Genomic DNA, 20,512 nt, shown 5'->3' on the forward strand with positions numbered 1-20,512 from the left:
GTCGTACGTGAGAGCTAGGTACTCACACCTTGGTACCTACAGCTTGATATTGAAGGCTTGGTATTCACAGCTTGATACCTACAGCTTGATACTGAGGACTTGGTACTCAAAGCTTGGTACCTACAGCTTGGTACTGAGGACTTGGTACTCAAAGCTTGGTACCTACAGCTTGGTACTGAGGACTTGGTACTCAAAGCTTGGTACCTACAGCTTGATACTGAGGACTTGGTACTCAAAGCTTGGTACCTACAGCTTGGTACTGAGGACTTGGTACTCAAAGCTTGGTAACGAGAGCTTGGTATTCACAGCTTGGTACTGTGGGCTTGGTATTCACAGCTTAGTACCGAGAACATGGCAGTGAGAGCTTGGTACTCATAAGCTTGGTTTTAAGCTTTATGCCTTTCTGGTGGACTATTTCCATTATTACCTAACTGGAAGATAAGCGTATGAATAACGCTGAAAGGAGATCCTAAGATACCCGGTGTAGGGTTTCATATAGTAATAATGTTCATAGGATTACAATGAGAGATCCAGAGAGGATCAGTTGTCAGAACATGTCATCCAAAGCTCCTCTGAAAACGTCTGTGATATATAGACTATACCCAAGACTCCGTTTATCTATAATATACACACAGACCCTCACTCTACTCCTGCCTTTCAAGTATCATGAGTATTGGGACGAATTAATCTCAGATATATAAACACACACACACCAACGGGACACATGTCCTTCAGTGCTAGTTCTGAACTGCAACATGCCTCAGGCGTTTCAATTCGGGCCATTGAGGGTAAATTTAATAGCTTCATCAGCGGTTCACAAACCTGGAAAAATCTTGTACGAATTCCCTTGACGTGCGGGTGTTCGCACGCCACGACAAGAAATGTTTCATTAAATTACCGAAATTCTCTCGAGCTGGGTTTGTTTCTCCTGTCGAACGCTGGTCGGTCGTTTGACGACTACGGAGGTCAGAGGAGAGTTCGGTATGAGGCTTGGTAACCCAGGGTTGTGTTGTGGTGTTGGGTGGGTGAGGGACGTAGTGCTGCCGTGGGAAGTGGCCAGGGGAGGCTCTCTGTGGGAAGTGCAATACAGCGCTATCCAGGAAAGTAGCCCTGATACTACCATGGGAAGTGGACAGGGGCTACCCAAGCCTGTGACGTAATGCCACCATGGGAAGTGACGCTACTTACCCAGGCCTTGAACGTAATGCCACCATGGGAAGTGGTGGCACGGGGGCCTCCATGGGAAGTGCTACACTTCCACGCTCAATACCAACGTGGGAAAGAGCACCCCGCTACTCACTCACAGAAATGCTAGATGAATGCTGCAGCGACCATCGTGGAAAATTCTACACAGTGCCCTACAAGGAAGTGGGGGGCCATGCCACAGTGAAGCGTTATGAAGTGCCATCTCTGTGAACATCACAGCATCACCATGGGAAGTGACGCCACACTCCTGCTCGGGCAGGTGACGTGTGACGCCAACGAGGAGGGGAAATGTTACGTTGTGGCCAGATGGATGGATGTAGCTCGTGACCTACACGCTCTCCCATTTCTGTAGTCTCAGCTCCTCCTCTCGGAGGGCGTCCCTCACATTTCTGTAGTCTTGGCATCTCCTCTCGGAAGGCGTCCCTCAGCAGTATGTGGCCTGTATTCAGTAGGTACTAAAGTCTCCTGACGAAGGGATGCAATGGCCTCAGGTGCCTGGCACTGGAGACTGTTATGCAGTTGTACTCTGATTTTAAAATGGGGAGGAGGACTCAAATGTGTTCCAGACTCGGGTGTGTCTTGATTTACCCCTGAAGCTGCATCTGCCTGGCTGGCTAAGGAGATAGTGTTGCGTGAATTGTTTTGCTTAAACAACCTTCCATTAACCATGACACGTACGGTGTTGCTGAAGCGACAGACGACCCCATGTGCCCTCCAGTGATTGTGTTAAGAACCGTCACACTTTTTTCTGTTTTCTCTCTCATAATTTCTTAACGTAAGCTGGAATTTCTTTTTTTCTCATGCGCTGTTTATAACTTTTAGCCAGTTGTACCCCTGGCGGCAACAACCGTCTATATCATCACTCATCCCCTGGCGTTTGGAACCTCGAACGGATCCCTGATACTTCGAGTCGATCCCTGATACTTTGAATAGGTTCCTGATACTTCGAACAGATCCCTGATACTTCGAACGGATCCCTGACACGTCGAACGGGTCCCTGATCCTTCGAACGGATCCCTAACTTGTTGAACGGATCCCTGATACTTCGAACAGATCACTGATACTTTGAATGGTTTCTGATACTTCGAACGGATCCCTGATACTTCGAACGGATCCCTGATACTTTGAATGGTTTCTGATACTTCGAACGAATCCCTGATACTTCGAACGGATCCCTGACACGTCGAACGGATCCTGATACTTCCGACGGAACCCCTGATACTTCGAACGGAACCTCTGATACTTCGAATGGATCCCCTGATACTTCGAATGGATCCCCTGATACTTCGAACGGAACCCTGACACTTCAAACGGATCCCTGATACTGCTTAGAGACGCAGGGAAAGAACCACTTATCTTTTGCAACCACCTCAAGTTCTAATCGGCTATGTAAAAAAGTCCCTAAAGACATACTTTTAAAGTATACTTTAAGTATTTTACACTTCAAAATACTCTAAGTAATTATGTTGCAACAGAAGTGAACTCTTGACTTCCTATGTTCAGAATTCCACCTTCAAGGTTACCATTGTTACTCATATTCATCAAAATAATTCAATGAACACTAGGTATAATAAATATCATTATGTCATTTATCAAAAGCCTTCAGCTATATTAGTCTATGAAATCTTTCAAACAGTTTTCCTAATGATAATAATTACCTTATCCTAATTACATTTCATGGAGCTAGTGCGTCTCAACGAGTTAATTGAACAAAATACGAACATGAAAAAAAAAATGTCCCATTAAGTTTTTATAAGTGAAATTCATGAAATTCATATACCTCATATAATCTGATTCACTCATACCCTTGTAGATAAAGGCGACACAAGGTTCATGAGTACCATGATCTCTGAATATGAGGTTCATCTTCCTTTCTATAAAAAAAAAAAAGGACATCGTCATACCATAAATGAATTTTTCGTTAACATAAATACGTGAACATTGTCATTAATGGAAGGCGCGCCTGAGTTGCCAGGTGCTTCCAACGTCACAGCATACATGAAATCAGTCTATGAAAGATGAAAGTCGTCTTAGTGTAGCTCAAAGAAGACTGAATTCAGTGCAAGCGGGGTAGCTGTGGTACCAGTACATCCGTGAGCACCCTGGTCTACCATCCTAGACTGAACGAACAGCGCCTATGAGGCAACTCACCTCGTTCGCTTCGGGGTTCATCGTACCTCGAAGCACAAGGTTCTTCAGCCGTGCGCAGGTTCGGCTGTCATGCAAAAACTAACGAACGGAATTATGGATAGCTCATAATACCACTTAATGAGACCAACAGATCTATTTTAATAAGATCTGGAAGATTACCGTTGTGAAATAACAGGAACTGGTTTAATCACCAGAGCCCTTCGTTAACTGCGATTTGTCTGGATCCGGATCAGAATCAGCGAAACACCGAATTGAACCCTCCGGTCAATTGGACGCTTTGGACTATACCACAACCAGGATATGAACAATATCGACGTCGTATGGACGCCAGACGTGGATTTACGTTTTGGCACTTGCTTGTAAATTGGACGATAATTATCATACCTACAACCTTCTACGTTAGGTCTAATGTGTGTGTTTACGCAGGACAACATGATTCGAAATTCCCAGCAGGTTTCGCTGTACTCAAAACACGACCAGTGTCGTGCTTTCAGTGAACCAACACTGTCTCGTTTCAAACGCTAAACGAAGCTTATGGAAACCCGATATATCAAATTCTAATGCGTTGTTTACCCTACTGCGACATCCTCTATTGATGTCACCTACACTAACTTCGTCTGTCATACACCGATATTTGCTTACGTAACTGTGAAGGCAAATATTTGATTAATAACAGAGTTCTACTTACGTAACTATGAAGGCAAATGTCTGTTTTACAACAGAGTTCTGCTCAAAAATTACATAAAGGGAAATACATATGCCGGGACATCATACCCAAGTGAGGCTTAAACGTACCTATGAATGTCTATGCACACGTACCTTACCAATGTATGGTCTGGCAACACCTTTCGCTTCTAGAGTCTTCCTCCTCGATAATTGTGGCCATGATTCCTATGGCCATCAGCAACTCTCGATCCTGGAAATTAGAAATAGATACTCAAAGCCATGAACATCTATACACACACAGAAGCATTACTTAGACCAAGAATGTCATTCAACAATGCCTTGTTGGAGGAAAATATTCTATAAGACAAGTATCATAAAGAAAAAAGTTGTATGTGTTTAGCAAGGTAATATGAGATGAAGAAAAAAAGATCGTTCTTCGGTAAATATCATTGGGTTAATCATGAATATGAGACGATTCTATTGATACTTAATGAGTAGCCACGGGTTCGTATCCCAGCCAGCAGAGGTAATTCACAACTAAAGCAACTACATTGATCAGTATACACGTCCTATTAATCTCAAAAGAGGACAGAAAGCCACGAATGTTATAGGAATATGTTATCTAGAACTTGTATCAAAGTTACTTGGACGTACTCACATACCTCATCTCACTTCTAAGGAAGACGTTGAACTGATAAGGTGCCACTGAGCAACAAATACCTCCTCACCCCATCTGCCATTGTTGTTGTGATCGAGTGACTTGTCCGAATGCGCTCGATACAAAATATCTAATTAAAAAAAAAAATCTATCACATACAAAACAATCTATTTATCTAATATAATATTTCCCAGAGATATTCAAAGTTCAAGGGCTGTGTTGAACTACTATCTTCATTTTAGCAAGCTTTCCTCTTTTTAAACATTTGATAAAACAGAGAAAACGGACGAGTTTTTCGTATTGTCCCAGAAAGCGAAGCAACACAAACTCTAGACTCGGACAACGGTTGAATTTGTAACTTCTCCATTGTATACCCTTCACCTAAAGACGTAAATGGCAGTGAAAAACGTTTTGCATAAGTTCGACTCCCTACGTGTATACGGAGTGCAACTTTACGCATTTTTGCTTCATATGTTTATATTCAGTGTTTCTGTGTGAGTCGTGTGGATGAAGCAGTAACACAGTATCGATTTCGAAGCATTAAAGCCAAACTACCAATTCCCTTTTCAAGATATCGATCTTAATTCCACTAATTCTTAACATTCGTCGAGAATACAAATCTCAACTATGCTCCATCGTTTTCCTTTGGTCTCAGACGCTATATCTAAGTCTGCCTTTCAACAGTTCGACGTTTTTTGTCTCCATATTTAGTCCTTACGACGAATATTTCCCATCTATTCAGACGAATATCCTGACTCTATACAAACACATACATTCTACCAATATCCAAACTGATGACTTATTCAAAGTATTAGTTCTGAAGCCCACAACCATGCCTCCAGCTGTAGCGCATTTCATTACCCACATCAAATAATCACTTCACCTTAAATTCCCTTCACATATTCCATCAGTTTCCCCTCGAGCTTCGCGATGAAGATCCTTCAGCGATGGCATCAGTGTATGCATTAAGCAATCCATCAAACACAAAGCAACTCGCTTTAAATCCCCTCGATAGGAGACACACTCCTCTCTCTCCACAGTCATACACACAGAGGAAACACAAGTAGACACACATGCACACACACACACACACACACACACACAGGGACATGTTCTTGCTGTCATGTAGGGTGAGGCTTCAAGGCTTTGCTACACACAGGAGATGGGAAGTGATAGACTCATTTGGAGAGAGAAGTTTCACAACGATACCATACTCCTTTCATTTCGCTGATGGTGATAAGCTAACTGCTACATTACGTAGGTCCTTATATATATATATATATATATATATATATATATATATATATATATATATATATATATATATATATCCTCCCCTCTCGTTTTTTTTTTAATTTTTCCAAAGAAGGAACGGAGAAGGGGGCCAGGTGAGGATATTCCCTCAAAGTCCCAGTCCTCCGTTCTTAACGCTACCTCGCTATCGCGGGAAATGGCGAATAGTATGAAAAAAAAAAAATATATATATATATATATATATATATATATATATATATATATTTTTTTTTTCTTTTTTTTTATACTTTGTCGCTGTCTCCCGCGTTTGCGAGGTAGCGCAAGGAAACAGACGAAAGAAATGGCCCAATCCCCCCCCCCCCATACACATGTATATACATACGTCCACACACGCAAATATACATACCTACACAGCTTTCCATGGTTTACCCCAGACGCTTCACATGCCTTGATTCAATCCACTGACAGCACGTCAACCCCGGTACACCACATCGCTCCAATTCACTCTATTCCTTGCCCTCCTTTCACCCTCCTGCATGTTCAGGCCCCGATCACACAAAATCTTTTTCACTCCATCTTTCCACCTCCAACTTGGTCTCCCCCTTCTCCTTGCTCCCTCCACCTCCGACACATATATCCTCTTGGTCAATCTTTCCTCACTCATCCTCTCCATGTGCCCAAACCACTTCAAAACACCCTCTTCTGCTCTATCAACCACGCTCTTTTTATTTCCACACATCTCTCTTACCCTTACGTTACTCAATCGATCAAACCACCTCACACCACACATTGTCCTCAAACATCTCATTTCCAGCACATCCATCCTCCTGCGCACAACTCTATCCATAGCCCACGCCTCGCAACCATACAACATTGTTGGAACCACTATTCCTTCAAACATACCCATTTTTGCTTTCCGAGATAATGTTCTCGACTTCCACACATTCTTCAAGGCCCCCAGAATTTTCGCCCCCTCCCCCACCCTATGATCCACTTCCGCTTCCATGGTTCCATCCGCTGCCAGATCCACTCCCAGATATCTAAAACACTTCACTTCCTCCAGTTTTTCTCCATTCAAACTCACCTCCCAATTGACTTGACCCTCAACCCTACTGTACCTAATAACCTTGCTCTTATTCACATTTACTCTTAACTTTCTTCTTCCACACACTTTACCAAACTCAGTCACCAGCTTCTGCAGTTTCTCACATGAATCAGCCACCAGCGCTATATCATCAGCGAACAACAACTGACTCACTTCCCAAGCTCTCTCATCCCCAACAGACTTCATACTTGCCCCTCTTTCCAAAACTCTTGCATTTACCTCCCTAACAACCCCATCCATAAACAAATTAAACAACCATGGAGACATCACACACCCCTGCCGCAAACCTACATTCACTGAGAACCAATCACTTTCCTCTCTTCCTACACGTACACATGCCTTACATCCTCGATAAAAACTTTTCACTGCTTCTAACAACTTTCCTCCCACACCATATATTCTTAATACCTTCCACAGAGCATCTCTATCAACTCTATCATATGCCTTCTCCAGATCCATAAATGCTACATACAAATCCATTTGCTTTTCTAAGTATTTCTCACATACATTCTTCAAAGCAAACACCTGATCCACACATCCTCATATATATATGATTTGACGTTCATACCGTAGTAGTCATTTCTACACATCAGCTATGTGACACTTCGTTAGCGGACCAAGCAAGAGAGGCGTGAAGTGTCCCGCTCCTGCAGAGTAAACACGGTACTGCTGCCTCCGCCCTCAGCTGCCTCGATCAGTGTGTGTGTGTGTGTGTGTGTGTGTGACTGGCAAAGTTAGGTACGTGGAAGTGGTTATTCGTGGGTTAGATACGTCCTTTGTTGTAGTAGAAAGGAATAAGGTGATGTGTAAAATAATACCCTCACACCTCTACTGGCTGTGTGTGTGTGTGTGACCAGTGTCTCGTAATGTGTCAGATATTAGTGTTATGGTCTCGTAGGACGAGAGACCAGAGGATTTGCCTATAGTGACGAAAACGGAGTTCCTCTGAGAAAGTGTAGAAAACGTATTCACTCTTAGAAAGTGACGAAAACGGAGCTTCTCTTAGAAAGTGACGAAAATGGAATCGCTCTTGGAAAGTGAAGAAAATGGAGTTACTCTTAGAAAGTGACGAAAACGCAGTTACTCTTAGAAAGCATCGAACACGGAGTTACTCTTAGAAAATAACGAAAACGGAGTCACTCTTAGAAAAGGGAGTGTTGAAAGTTGTCTGGGTATATCTGTCGACACAGTGAACATGGGACTGCTACTATGGTCAATGGGAGACAGATATTCACAGAAAAGTTCCCTTGAAGCACAGAAAGCTTCAGCGTTGTTGATAGTTTCTATGTGAGCACCAGCCACTCGAGGATTAGCCGTTATGATACCTTCCCTCAAAGCTCTGAAATTCCCAATCTACCTTCATTTCTCCTTCTTTCCCTCACCTTTTTAACCTTACGATTCGTGTCTATAAACACTTACTACGGAGCTCTGATATATGTCTTCATTCTCTTCTCTCATACTTGATTTCTATGTCCACCGAAGAGGGACATGATGGAGGCATGTCTCGATAACACCGTAAGTCAGCGTTGCCGAGAACCCTAGTCACTTTAATGTAAGTTCAGACAGATGACGTCTGTGCTGGCTAAGGCGGGAGGAAGGAAGAGGAGGAAGCTCTGAGCTTAACATGGAAGACGGACGGTCACCTATTCTGTCCTTCTGGGAGGCAGTGTGGAGAGAGAGAGAGAGAGAGAGAGAGAGAGAGAGAGAGAGAGAGAGAGAGAGAGAGAGAGAGAGAGAGAGAGAGAGAGAGAGAGAGAGCACCAGGAAACAAGGAAGGCACTTGTTATATATGCAGATGACGCTGTCGTGGTGCCAAGACAGAGGAGCGGAGACCTCCTACTCAAGCAGAGGGAGCACTTAAACTGTAAAATAACCACAAAGGGGGGAAGAAAAAGTTTAATGAATCCACTATCGTCTATAAATGGAACACTTATCATGTACATAAGACATAATACCATAATATTCTAGACCTTGGAACGCTAGTAAGTTATAAAATCGTGTCAACAACGAGACGATATGCCCTGAGAGATATCTTACAATCATTAACTTTAGAAAATTTCGTTTCTTTCTTTCATACTAATCGCCATTTCCCGCAATAGGGAGGTAGCGTTAAGAACAGAGGATGAGGACTGGGCCTTTGAGGGAATATCCTCACTTGGCCCCTTTCTCTGTTCTTTCTTTTGGAAAATTAAAAAAAAAAGAGAGAGGGGAGGATTTCCAGCCTCCCGCTCCCTTCCCTTTTAGTCGCCTTCTACGACACGCAGGGAATACGTGGGAAGTATTCTTTCTCCCCTGTCCCCAGGGGTAATCTTTAGAAAATCTTTAGAAAATGTATCTTTAAATTCTTTGGACGATACTTCAGGAATTTTCCAGTCTCCTGTTACCCGTCGATAGTTTGAAAACACAGAGGATAAACAAGCAAGACGTATAATGACAGTTAAGTTTAATTACTTACTGAGCGAAGAAACGCCTTGGGGAGAAAATGCTAAGAAAGGTTTTTACACGAATCTGGTATTAATGAGACTCAGTTTATAACGCTTAGCCAAGGATGAAAGGGAATTGAATTCCGTGTATAAAGAGACAGTGATAGGTCGTTTATACTAAATTGAGAGACTGACTTGATCCACATCACACACACACACACACACACACACACACACACACGGATCTTTTCCGTGGTGTTAACAGTTAAGTTACAAGGCATACGCTGTCGACCAGTTCCGTTTGGGATCGAATCCTAGGCGCGGCAGTCGGCCTGCACTCAACCCAGGTGTTCATCCTTCCCTCTGGGCAATCGATAAATGAGTACCTGCCTTAGACCTGGGTGTGTGTGTGTGTGTGTGTGTGTGTGTGTGTGTGTGTGTGTGTGTGTTTGTGTGTGTGTGTGTGTGTGTGTGTGTGTGTGTGTGTGTATTCACAGTAATAAGTGCCATGTTACCTATATAAACAACGGTTGCATAAACCTATCATCATCCATCCTTATCAACACACTGAGGTCCTTCGAAATGTGGTTTACTCTGTTAAGAGATGGATAGACTCGTTGCAACAGTTAGTTCACTAAAGGGTAGTGCTGTGGCTATCCTAGAGGAAAAAACCTACGGAAATCTACGTACTTTTCCCCACCGTCTACACAACAGCAGAGGCAGTAGACCCAGGTAGAGCACATGGTGGTATATTTTCGACATGATCTACGCCCTACTGTCTCTCTACGTGTTAAATTTCCAGAGGATGTGGTGGTCATGTGAGTGTAGACAGTGTTGGACATACACTCTCGCCATATTGCCTTGTACCATTTAATACGTGATGTATCATCAACAATCGCTGCCTTCGACAGAGATGTCCTCGTGAACCACTCCACAAAAAAAAAGGAGTTTAGATTACCTGAGAGGCAGGGAGGGACCTTTGTGTCAAACTAGGGTTGTGTGGGAACCTTGATGAAATCGACAACACAGACCTGTAGAAGCAGAGATATTAATTACAACTTCTAGACTCCTTCACACACACACACACACACACACACACACACACGGTCAGGCAGAACAACACTCATGGCTTTATTCTAACATTATAGCGAACCAGTACCAATCTCCATGACCAATGGCTCCTCTCTATTGAAGGACACGTCTCTGTTTTACGAACTCTCCCTCGTCTCGAACACGACCGAATACAAGGGGTCTGACTCCAAGAGAACATAAGGGTTGATCACCGAGTGGATTGTTCAGTATTCTGAACGTAATCGTTAAGCCTGAATGAATGTAAGAATTAAATGGAACAAATGACATTAGTAATATTAGAGAGACATAATCATGGAGGCATACAATTACTTTACAATTACTTTACAATTACTTTACAATTACTTTATTTTCCTTATTATTATTATTGTTATTATTATCATTATCATTATCATTATTATCATTATCATTATTATTATGATGATGGTGATGTGATTATTACACAAAAGTGCACTTGGGAACTTATTGTGTTTCATTTCCCCGTGGACTCATAGGAATGTACTTGATCACGAGCTCGTTTGTTATCCTTTCTGATATATATATATATATATATATATATATATATATATATATATATATATATATATATATATATATATATATTCAAACAGTCAGAGAGTGAGACACCTGCAAGAAACAGTCTTCGTTTATGATTCAAACAAAATATATAGATAACAGCTCTACTAAGGAGACATTATAATGGGATTATCAAGGGAGAAACACGACTCAGTGGAGACCATACTTAATAGAACCGAAGCTTCAGTGAACGTGGTGGAGAGCTGGGCGAATTCCTCCCGGTCAAAGGGACATTTAGACACACTATTGCTGTCGGTGGTTAGGTGCTCGAGTCCGCGTGTGATTAATTTACGCTGACCAAACCCCCTTCCCTCGGCGTTGCCTGAAGCGTTGTCATTTACAGTGTGTGTGTTTGTGTGTGTGTGTGTTCAGGGTAGTACCTGCGTTGCAGAGTTAGGGTCAATTTCCCTCTGCATGTGACATCTATTTTAGATAGTGTATACTCTACGTTTGAGGTATAGAGCTACCCTGTAGTACATATATTTCCAGTGAGCTTTGGTACAGACGAGAGGGATATTGTGTGTCTGTGTCTTGGCAGCGACAATTCACATGGTGAGGGAAAGGTTTGCTCTATGTAAGGGGGAGCGGATTTCATATGGGTCAATTATTGGACGACTGTATCATATATATATATATTTCATATGATAATTGTACTAGGTTTGGTTTACATGACGTGTACCACTTATGGATCATATGACAAGTGTACCAGGTTACAAGTGTATTACATATGTCTCATATAATAAGTGTACCAGATTTCATGCACAGGGCAAATGTACCATGTATGGTTTATATAAGTGTACCAGGATGAATGAGTGGACAAGTCGAGCAAATATGGTTCACCTGATAACTCCATTCTACTTCAGCGAACATACCTGGGCTGGTTGACTTTCATGAGCCACATAACCTGTGTAGTATAGGTTCTTTCACAAAGCCACGCATCGCACGGCAGGTAAGTACAGTGTTAGGCTGTTTGGAGGCGGCTTCAACACCGTAATTAGCGCCATTGAACCTACGACGATAAAGCTATCTGGTTCACCTTATTATTGATACAGCGAACAATTCGTCTTCCTTTGTTGCTTCGGCAGCAGGTGTTTCGTGTCTCAGACTCTACTGAGACAACGCTTTTGTTTCCTGGGATCCCAAGGAGGGTGTCTGTTAACAATGAAGGCTTGACTGACGAGCTGTGTGAGAGATGGGTATCGAACATTATGAATTGGTGGTGTCAAGCACCGTATTCATAGTGAAACTCGAACTGATGTGATTCGAGATAGTGTTGGTGTAAAGAGTGAAGCTTCATTCGATTTCTTTGTACAGGGGCGGTGAACATATGTGAAAGAAAAAAAATATATGAAGCAGTAACTCATGTGCTTCGAGGAAGGTTCGAAGCGGGACAAAGTAGAGTTCATTATATGTGCTCCAAGACTGTGTCCACCAGTAACAACGCTGAATGACGTTGTTAGAGATGGTGTTGAAGACTGTAATCAAGGAAACAGGATTTGATGAGCAAACAGCTCAGAAGTTCATTGAAGAAATCGCCTGATTTATTAAAGAAACTTGTGTGAAGGTAAAACATACTGCCCAAGTATACGAGGATACGTGCATAAGAACCACGAGACCCAAAGCAAACAAGTCTATTGCAAGTTAGAGAAGATTCACACTTACAGCACTAATACAGCATTCTCTCTCTCTCTCTCTCTCTCTCTCTCTCTCTCTCTCTCTCTCTCTCTCTCTCTCTCTCTCTCTCTCTCTCTCTCTCTCTCTCTCTCCCAACCCTCTCTCTCATGAAGAGAGCACCAGTACTTTACTCATAACTCACGATTCAAAAACCAGCCACATACGAACTTCACATGGAACCAGAAAAGTCGTGAACACCCTATACAAAGTACAGAAACAACTGCCCAACCACCCTCAACCCCAACTGATACAAGTAATACAATTGGAACCTTTAAGAAGTTCCCTTCTACAGTCCCTAACAACATATCAAACTTTCAGGTAAAATACTTTGACCCATTTACAACTCAAGTGCTTTACAAACATTTGTTAGACCACTCCTGACGACACAACAAAATCCCTTACATCCGGAAACTTGCCAACATAATATAAGTCATAAAACCTTCCATACTTCGCCTCCCCTTCTTCCTGCCACCCTGTATCAATGTTACCCTCAGTATCCAAACTCTGGGGAAAAAATGATCCACAATGGAAATATAACACCCCAGTCTCTCCCACACGGTATGGCTTCACTCCCAACCTCTCCAATACCTGACATACACAAACAACGAAGGACGTATTGAATAGAATAAAAGAATCCAAAATCCATAGCATCATTTTCCAGTACATGAGTAAGGGAGGAAAACTGACATAAACACCTTGACTTTATCTATGAAATTAACCAGTCGAGAATACGTATGTTAACCCAAACGATAGTACTGCAAACCACAACATTAACCATGTTCAATGATGCTGCTGCTGCCCCAGGATCAAACCAAAGATCCCATCACACTCATGAACCGTAGTCCTAACACTGTGTTGTGATCACAGTGACACATACACCCAAGCAATCATCTCGAAGCTCCGGATGTATGGTTGTGGACCTATTCTGAACAACTGGGTTTGGGTTGTGACCAGAGTGACACTAACCAAACAATCATTTTGAAGCTCAGGATATATGGTTGTGGACCTATTCTGAACAACTGGGTTAAATTTAGAGTCTTGGGGAACCAAATGGAAGGTCGATGACTCACACACACACACATACACTCACACACACACACACACACACACCACGTAAATGTTCCCACTACCACCTTAAGTTTCCACAATATCATGCGACTTACCGAAGCGCTCTGCAGCTGTAATATTTTGCGTAGACTATTTGAGGAAGCTAAGTGTCCGGTAATGTCCCACCAGTTGCATCCACTCTAGTGTGTTAGTAAAGGTGAGCTCTGCTTCGAGATATATGTAAAGCGAAGCATCTATCTGCTTCGAATATGTTCTGATTCGATGTTTACGGTTCGAATCTTGCTGCCGACCACAACTGGGGGATGACTTAGTTGCTATATACACTTTGTCGACTTATAGCTTCTCTGTACTTTCTGTATTTCAGGATACTTAAATCCTGTACGCTGAGAATTTAGTGCATGCTCATATCCTAGCACAGCCATACTTATTGCACTTGCAACGTCAGTCATATCTACTGCATTAGTGCTAACCATTCTAAAAACATTAGCTACAAATTGTCCGTGTTCATACCAGACATACATGCGCTGCTTGTGGTAGAACACTGTTTCAAGATAAGATAGAATTTGGTTAGTTTGTTGGCTATATCGGTCTAGAGACAGCCAGGGTCATTGTGGCCGTCAACTTCCATCAACCGGATAATCTTTAACATCTTCAAGTACCGAGGATGAGTCTCTTATTAGGATCTGAGTAGCTTGGAAGCAGGATAGACGAGAGTGTTTGGCATGTCAAAGGTACTATCCAATACTGACTTGGAAGGGGACGCGGCTAAAAGGAAACCCTTGTCGTTGCTACTTTTGCGCCTGCCATACCACTCGCTTCTCCCATCTACAAACTGCTCAGATCCTATTCTGATCCCATGTACCAAATGGACAGTGAGAGGGTTTATGATCTACTGGGAAATGAAACACGGGAAGTTCCCAAGTGCACTTGGGAACTTATCGCGTTTTATTTCCCAGTGGACATAGAGAAATATACTTGATCGCTCGCTCAATTGTGGTGATCTTTTCCAATATATATATATATATATATATATATATATATATATATATATATATATATATATATATATATATATATATTTACACACACACACACACACACACAAAGCTGATGCACATGCCACACACGAAGCAGGCACCACGAAGCTTCAGAATCAGCTGCTTCATCCACGGTTGCTTCACTTGCGTTGCCACTGACAGGTCGAACGCCACCAGCAGCAGCAGCCACCAACATGTAGTACGTCCTCAGTGCTCTCTAGCGGCCTGGAGGAGACACATCAATTTACCTGCAGGTCCCCACCACCCAAGCCAAAGTGACAAGGAATACGTGGGCGTCAGTTCGGACCCGAAGCATCGGTTCATATCCAGGCTTCGTGAACGATTCAATATTCCGAAACGAGAGGTGACTGCAGGCTGACCATTATAGGGGAGTGTAACGACCATTCCCCGAGGGTCTCTTATGCAAATTGGGTGAAATGGTTCAGATTGGAGTCGAATGGACGGAAAAATGACGGTCATGTTGTACTCAGACGACACATACATTACGGCCACAACTTAGTCAGATCTGACAGCGACTGCCTTAAATTTAAGGATGTATCGACGTTCCTTTTTCATTGTCGTCAAGTTCTATCCAATTCTATCATGTTCTATCCTGTTCTATCGTGTTCTATCCTGTTCTAAGGCTGAAGGAACACAGGTAGTGATGGAAAAATATACAGCAATCATCTTGAATAATGTCATTTCAAATGATCTCTAACTAGGCCGTGCTTCTGATGCTAAATATTTTACGGTTTCCAGAAGTTATCGTCAAAGATAGACTCATGCACTCTTCTCCGTTGCCCTCTCGCACACACACACACACACACACACACACACACAAGACCACGTAGTGTGTAGCGGTTAGCGTTACTGACCATGAGTCAGCACGGGCCTAACCGTTGTTGGGCATGTGTTCGAGTCCTGGGATCGGCAGTCGGCCCTAACCCAACCCAGGTATATATATATATATATATATATATATATATATATATATATATATATATATATATATATATATATATATATATATAACTTTTCTTTTTCTTCCTTTCCAGAGAAGAGCAACAAAGACAGTTCAAGATTGAAAAGAGCTAAGTTACGATGAGAGATTAGAGTCCATACATCTTACTTACCATGGTAGAGAGAAGAGTAAGGGGTGACTTGATCACAACCTTTAAGGAGAAACCAATTTGTTAATGAAGAGTAAAAGTCTTCGAGAGATCCAAAGGCAGAACACACCAGAGACCATTTGTTAATGAAGAATAAAGAGATCGAAAGGCAGAATACACCAGACACCATATGTAAATAAGATGTTAAACCTGATCATAATTCCCCTGAGTCCTGGATGACAGCTTATCCCTTGCAAATGGGGTTCAACTCATCATCTCCTTCATTACGAGGGATTAAAGGACTGTTGTGCGAGAGGGTACTGAGGAAACTCTCTGGGAACGCACTTCAATCCTAACGCTGCAATACTGGTAACAGATGACTGTGATTGCTGGTCTATTGATGTTCCGGCGAGAGTAGTCGAAATTCCCTCAGTAAGATTCAGCACACATGATAATATGTGTGTGACACACATATCCCTGGGAATAGGGGGAGAAAGAATACTTCCCATGTATTCCCTGCGTCTCGTAGAAGGTGACTAAAAGGGGAGGGAGCGCAAGGCTGGAAATCCTCCCCTCTCGTTTTTTTTTTTTTCCAAAAGAAGAAACAGAGAAGGGGGCCTGGTGAGGATATTCCCTCAAAGGCCCAGTCCTCTGTTCTTAACGCTATCTCGCTAATGCGGGAATTGGCGAATAGTATGAAAGAAAGAACAATATGTGTGTGTATGTATATGTATGTAATCGCTCACACACACACACACACACACACACACACACACACACACACACACACACACACACACACACACACACACACACACACACACACACACACACACACACACATGCCTATGATCGAATAAATCATGAAAGGGTAAGGAAATGTGTCGTGATAAAAAGAGTATGATTGAGCGAGCTGAAGTGGGTGTGCTGAAATGGTTTGGACATATGGAGAGAATGGGTGAGGAAAAGTTGACAAAGAAGATACACGTGTCAGAAGCGGAGGGAACAGAGAGAAGCGGGAGACCATGTTGGAGGTAGAAGGATGGAGTGAAAACTATTTTAAATGACCTTGGCCAGAACATGCAGGAGGGTGAATGGCATGCACGGGATAGAGTGAATCGGAACGGTGTTGTGTATAGGAAGCAACGCGCTGTCAATGGACTGAGTCAGGGAATATGAAGCGGCAAGGGGAAAACCATGGTAAAGGTCCGTGGGGCGTGGTTGTGAATACGGGGTTGTTGTTTCGGTGCATTGTACGTCAGAGAAAAGTGGTTGTAGATATTTGCATGACCACAGTGGCTGACTGATATAATCCCTTATAGCTATTGTTATGGTCAGATCACCTCTGATTACTCTACGACTCGAGGCTAAGTCACCTCCGAGGGTCGCAATATTGGCAGTACTTCTTCACCAAAACCTTCAGGCTCGAGTATCTTTCGTGTGTGAGCAAGAGCAGCAAACCTGGCCACGAGTGAGTATTTGAAGCATTTCATTTGAATAGGTCTCATTCCTCAGGAGGGAAGGAATGTTCGGCACTGCTACTTCTGTTTTACTGCTTGATACATGGTAACTCTGTGCCCGAATGAGAAACAGCCCATTTGCTTCCAAGTATATTCTAAGGCCATAAATGATTTGCATGTTGGTTCGTGTGAGAAACGTTATTAAGGGAATTTCGACTCATGAAAATCAATAGACTTGCAATGACAGTCGTCTGTTACCAGTATTGCAGGATCAAGACTGAAGTGCCTTCCAGTATTGCAGGATCAAGACTGAAGTGAGTTCCAGTACTGCAGGATCAAGACTGAAGTGCGTTCCACTATTGCACGATCAAGACTGAAGTGCGTTCCAGTATTGCAGGATCAAGACTGAAGTGCGTTCCAGTATTGCAGGGTCAAGACTGAAGTGCGTTCCAGTACTGCAGGATCAAGACTGAAGTGCGTTCCAGTATTGCAGCCTCAAGACTGAAGTGCGTTCCAGTACTGCAGCCTCAAGACTGAAGTGCGTTCCAAGAGAGTTTCCTCAACCTCCTCTCGCACAATGGTCCTTTTCTCTCTCGCGTAATGAAGGAGATGATGAACTGAACTCCATTTGTTTTGGTGGGGGATAAGCTGTCGTCCAGGACTCCAGGGAAGAATAATTAAGAGCAGAATCAACATCATTTTCTCAGGAGGCTTAATAATTACACAGCGGAGCGACACACAGCTGAGCGACACACAGCTGAGCGACACACAGCTGAGCGATACACAGCTGAGCGACATGTCTGCCATGTTGGTGTCGAATCTCCTGTGGCAGGGAGGTTCTTGCACACGACCTCTGTGTATGTCTAAGTCTACCTTCGATTCTTACCAAAAGTTTAGACCTGTGACCTCTGGGTTAATTAAGTCAGAGAATTATGGGGATATTCAGCTTTATCGACTGTGTTCTAACCACACACACACACACACACACACACACACACACACACACACACACACACACACACATCACATTATCTATATTTGCATCATAAAGCTAAAGAGCAGACCAATAAAATCTTGCAGCCTATGCTTGGTTTCATTAGAAAACCTGTTCGTCACATTATGGTCATTTACGCACGGAGAAGCTGGAATAAGAGAGTGTAAAACCAATAGCTGAGTGGGAGGGACCCAGAACATTAATGGGTTGCGGATGAAGCACTAATGGACCGAGATGACGGAACAAAACAGACTGAAAATTGAGGGAAAAATATCAGACTCCCGCCAGCCTGAAATTTCAGTCTGTTTTGTTACCCTGTTGGTGTGTGCTGAGGCCCACGCTCGTTAGCAGTTGTTCGAAACGGGGAAATGGAAAATTGAGGAGGTTAAGACAAGCAGCGAGGCGCAGAGAATGAATCGCTCGCCCAAAAAGGGTCTTTCTTTTCTTTTCTAATTCTTTTCTACTCCAAAATGGTGGAGCATTGACTTTGCGAGTCCTGGGCGCAGCTTAGAGTAACGCAGGGGTGACCCAGGGTCGTCAGGAGCGAGGCAAAGTGAGGCAGGGGCGTACTGGGGTCGTTAAGAGGAGGACAGAGAGAGGTGAGGTCGTCTTGGGGGTCGTCAAGAGCAAGATAGGATAAGGGGCAGGCCACACTGGTGTCGTTAAGAGCAAGACAGAGTGAGCTGCGGACGTCGGAGCCAGACACGGTGAGAATGGGGAGTACTAGGGCTACCAAGAGCACTTGCAGAATCAGGCATAAAGTGAACTGGGATCAAGCCAAGACAATGGAAGGTAGAACTGGGGGTCCTCAGGAACGAAATAGGTGAGGAAAAGGTGTACTGGAGTCCTCCAAAGTAGGATGGGTTGAGGTAGGGGTGTACTGATAATGTCTGGAGCAGAGTGGGATGAGAAGAGGATCGGTAGGAGGAATGGAGAGAGATGCACGGGGCTATTGGGTATGTCAGGAGAAGCCGTGACGAGAGAGATGTGCTGTGGACTCTTCATGTAAGAGGCAGATTGATGCTAAGCTGTGCTGAGGGCGTCAGGAGCGTCATAGGATGAAACAGGCGAGAATCGAAGTAGTCATGAGAAATAGAGAGTGAGACAAGAACGTACTGGTGTTGACAGAAGACAGGCAAAGAGTGTTGCAGGTGGTGAACTGAAGCCTTTTGGAGCAAGAAAGAAATGAGGTGAGGGTGCACTGAGGCCGTTAGAAGCATGGTAGAATGAGGATGAAGAACCCTGTCGCTGTCGGAAACAAGGCAGGATGATGCAATGACCAGAGGTAGTCAGGAGCGAGATAGGGTGTGGTTAAGGACGTGCAAGCATCGTCAGCATCAACACAAGGAGAGGCAGGGATGCACTAAGGATCGTCAGAAGCAAGCAAGAGTCTCGCCGTTCTCAGAGTGAGAAAAGGAAGCCTTAAAGATGTCAGAGAAGATTAGAATAATTCTCGGGTTGTGCTGTAGTAAGGAAGGAGCAACGTGAGGGTATATCTCTGAGGTCATCGGGAAATAAAACTTGAGCGTCAGAAATACTCGGAAGTCATCAGGGGATATGATAGAAAGGTCAATATCCCTGCTGGAGATATCAGAAGCCAGAAAAGAATATCTAATGACCCGTCGTAAGTCTCCAGAAACCTGGAAGAGAATGAGACAAGTTCATCAGGAGGCGATGATTCCCATAATCCGAAGGGTACGAGCCAGATCTCGTAGGAAACAGAAGATCCGAATATCGTTGAACGAGAGTCACGGAGTCCCTCAGAAGGCGGTGTCAAACTGAACCAAGATACGTGCAACTGGTCTTTATGAGCGACTTTCATCATAGATACTTCGTTCACACGCTCCTCACATGATACTGTGAGGATCGTCACGGGAAACAACGGAATACCTGTCGCAGGCTGTGAGTGTCAACTGACGAAGTATGGATAGGAAACTAGAGGGAATGATGCTTGTGTCGGTCAACTACGATCACTGTAACGTTAACTTTCTCTCTCCTAAGAGGCAGGTATATGTCTAGGTACTCCAGTACCCCTGCAGACG

The sequence above is a fragment of the Panulirus ornatus genome, chromosome 4 (assembly GCF_036320965.1).
Source record: "Panulirus ornatus isolate Po-2019 chromosome 4, ASM3632096v1, whole genome shotgun sequence".
In the NCBI taxonomy this organism is placed as follows: Eukaryota; Metazoa; Arthropoda; class Malacostraca; order Decapoda; family Palinuridae; genus Panulirus; species Panulirus ornatus.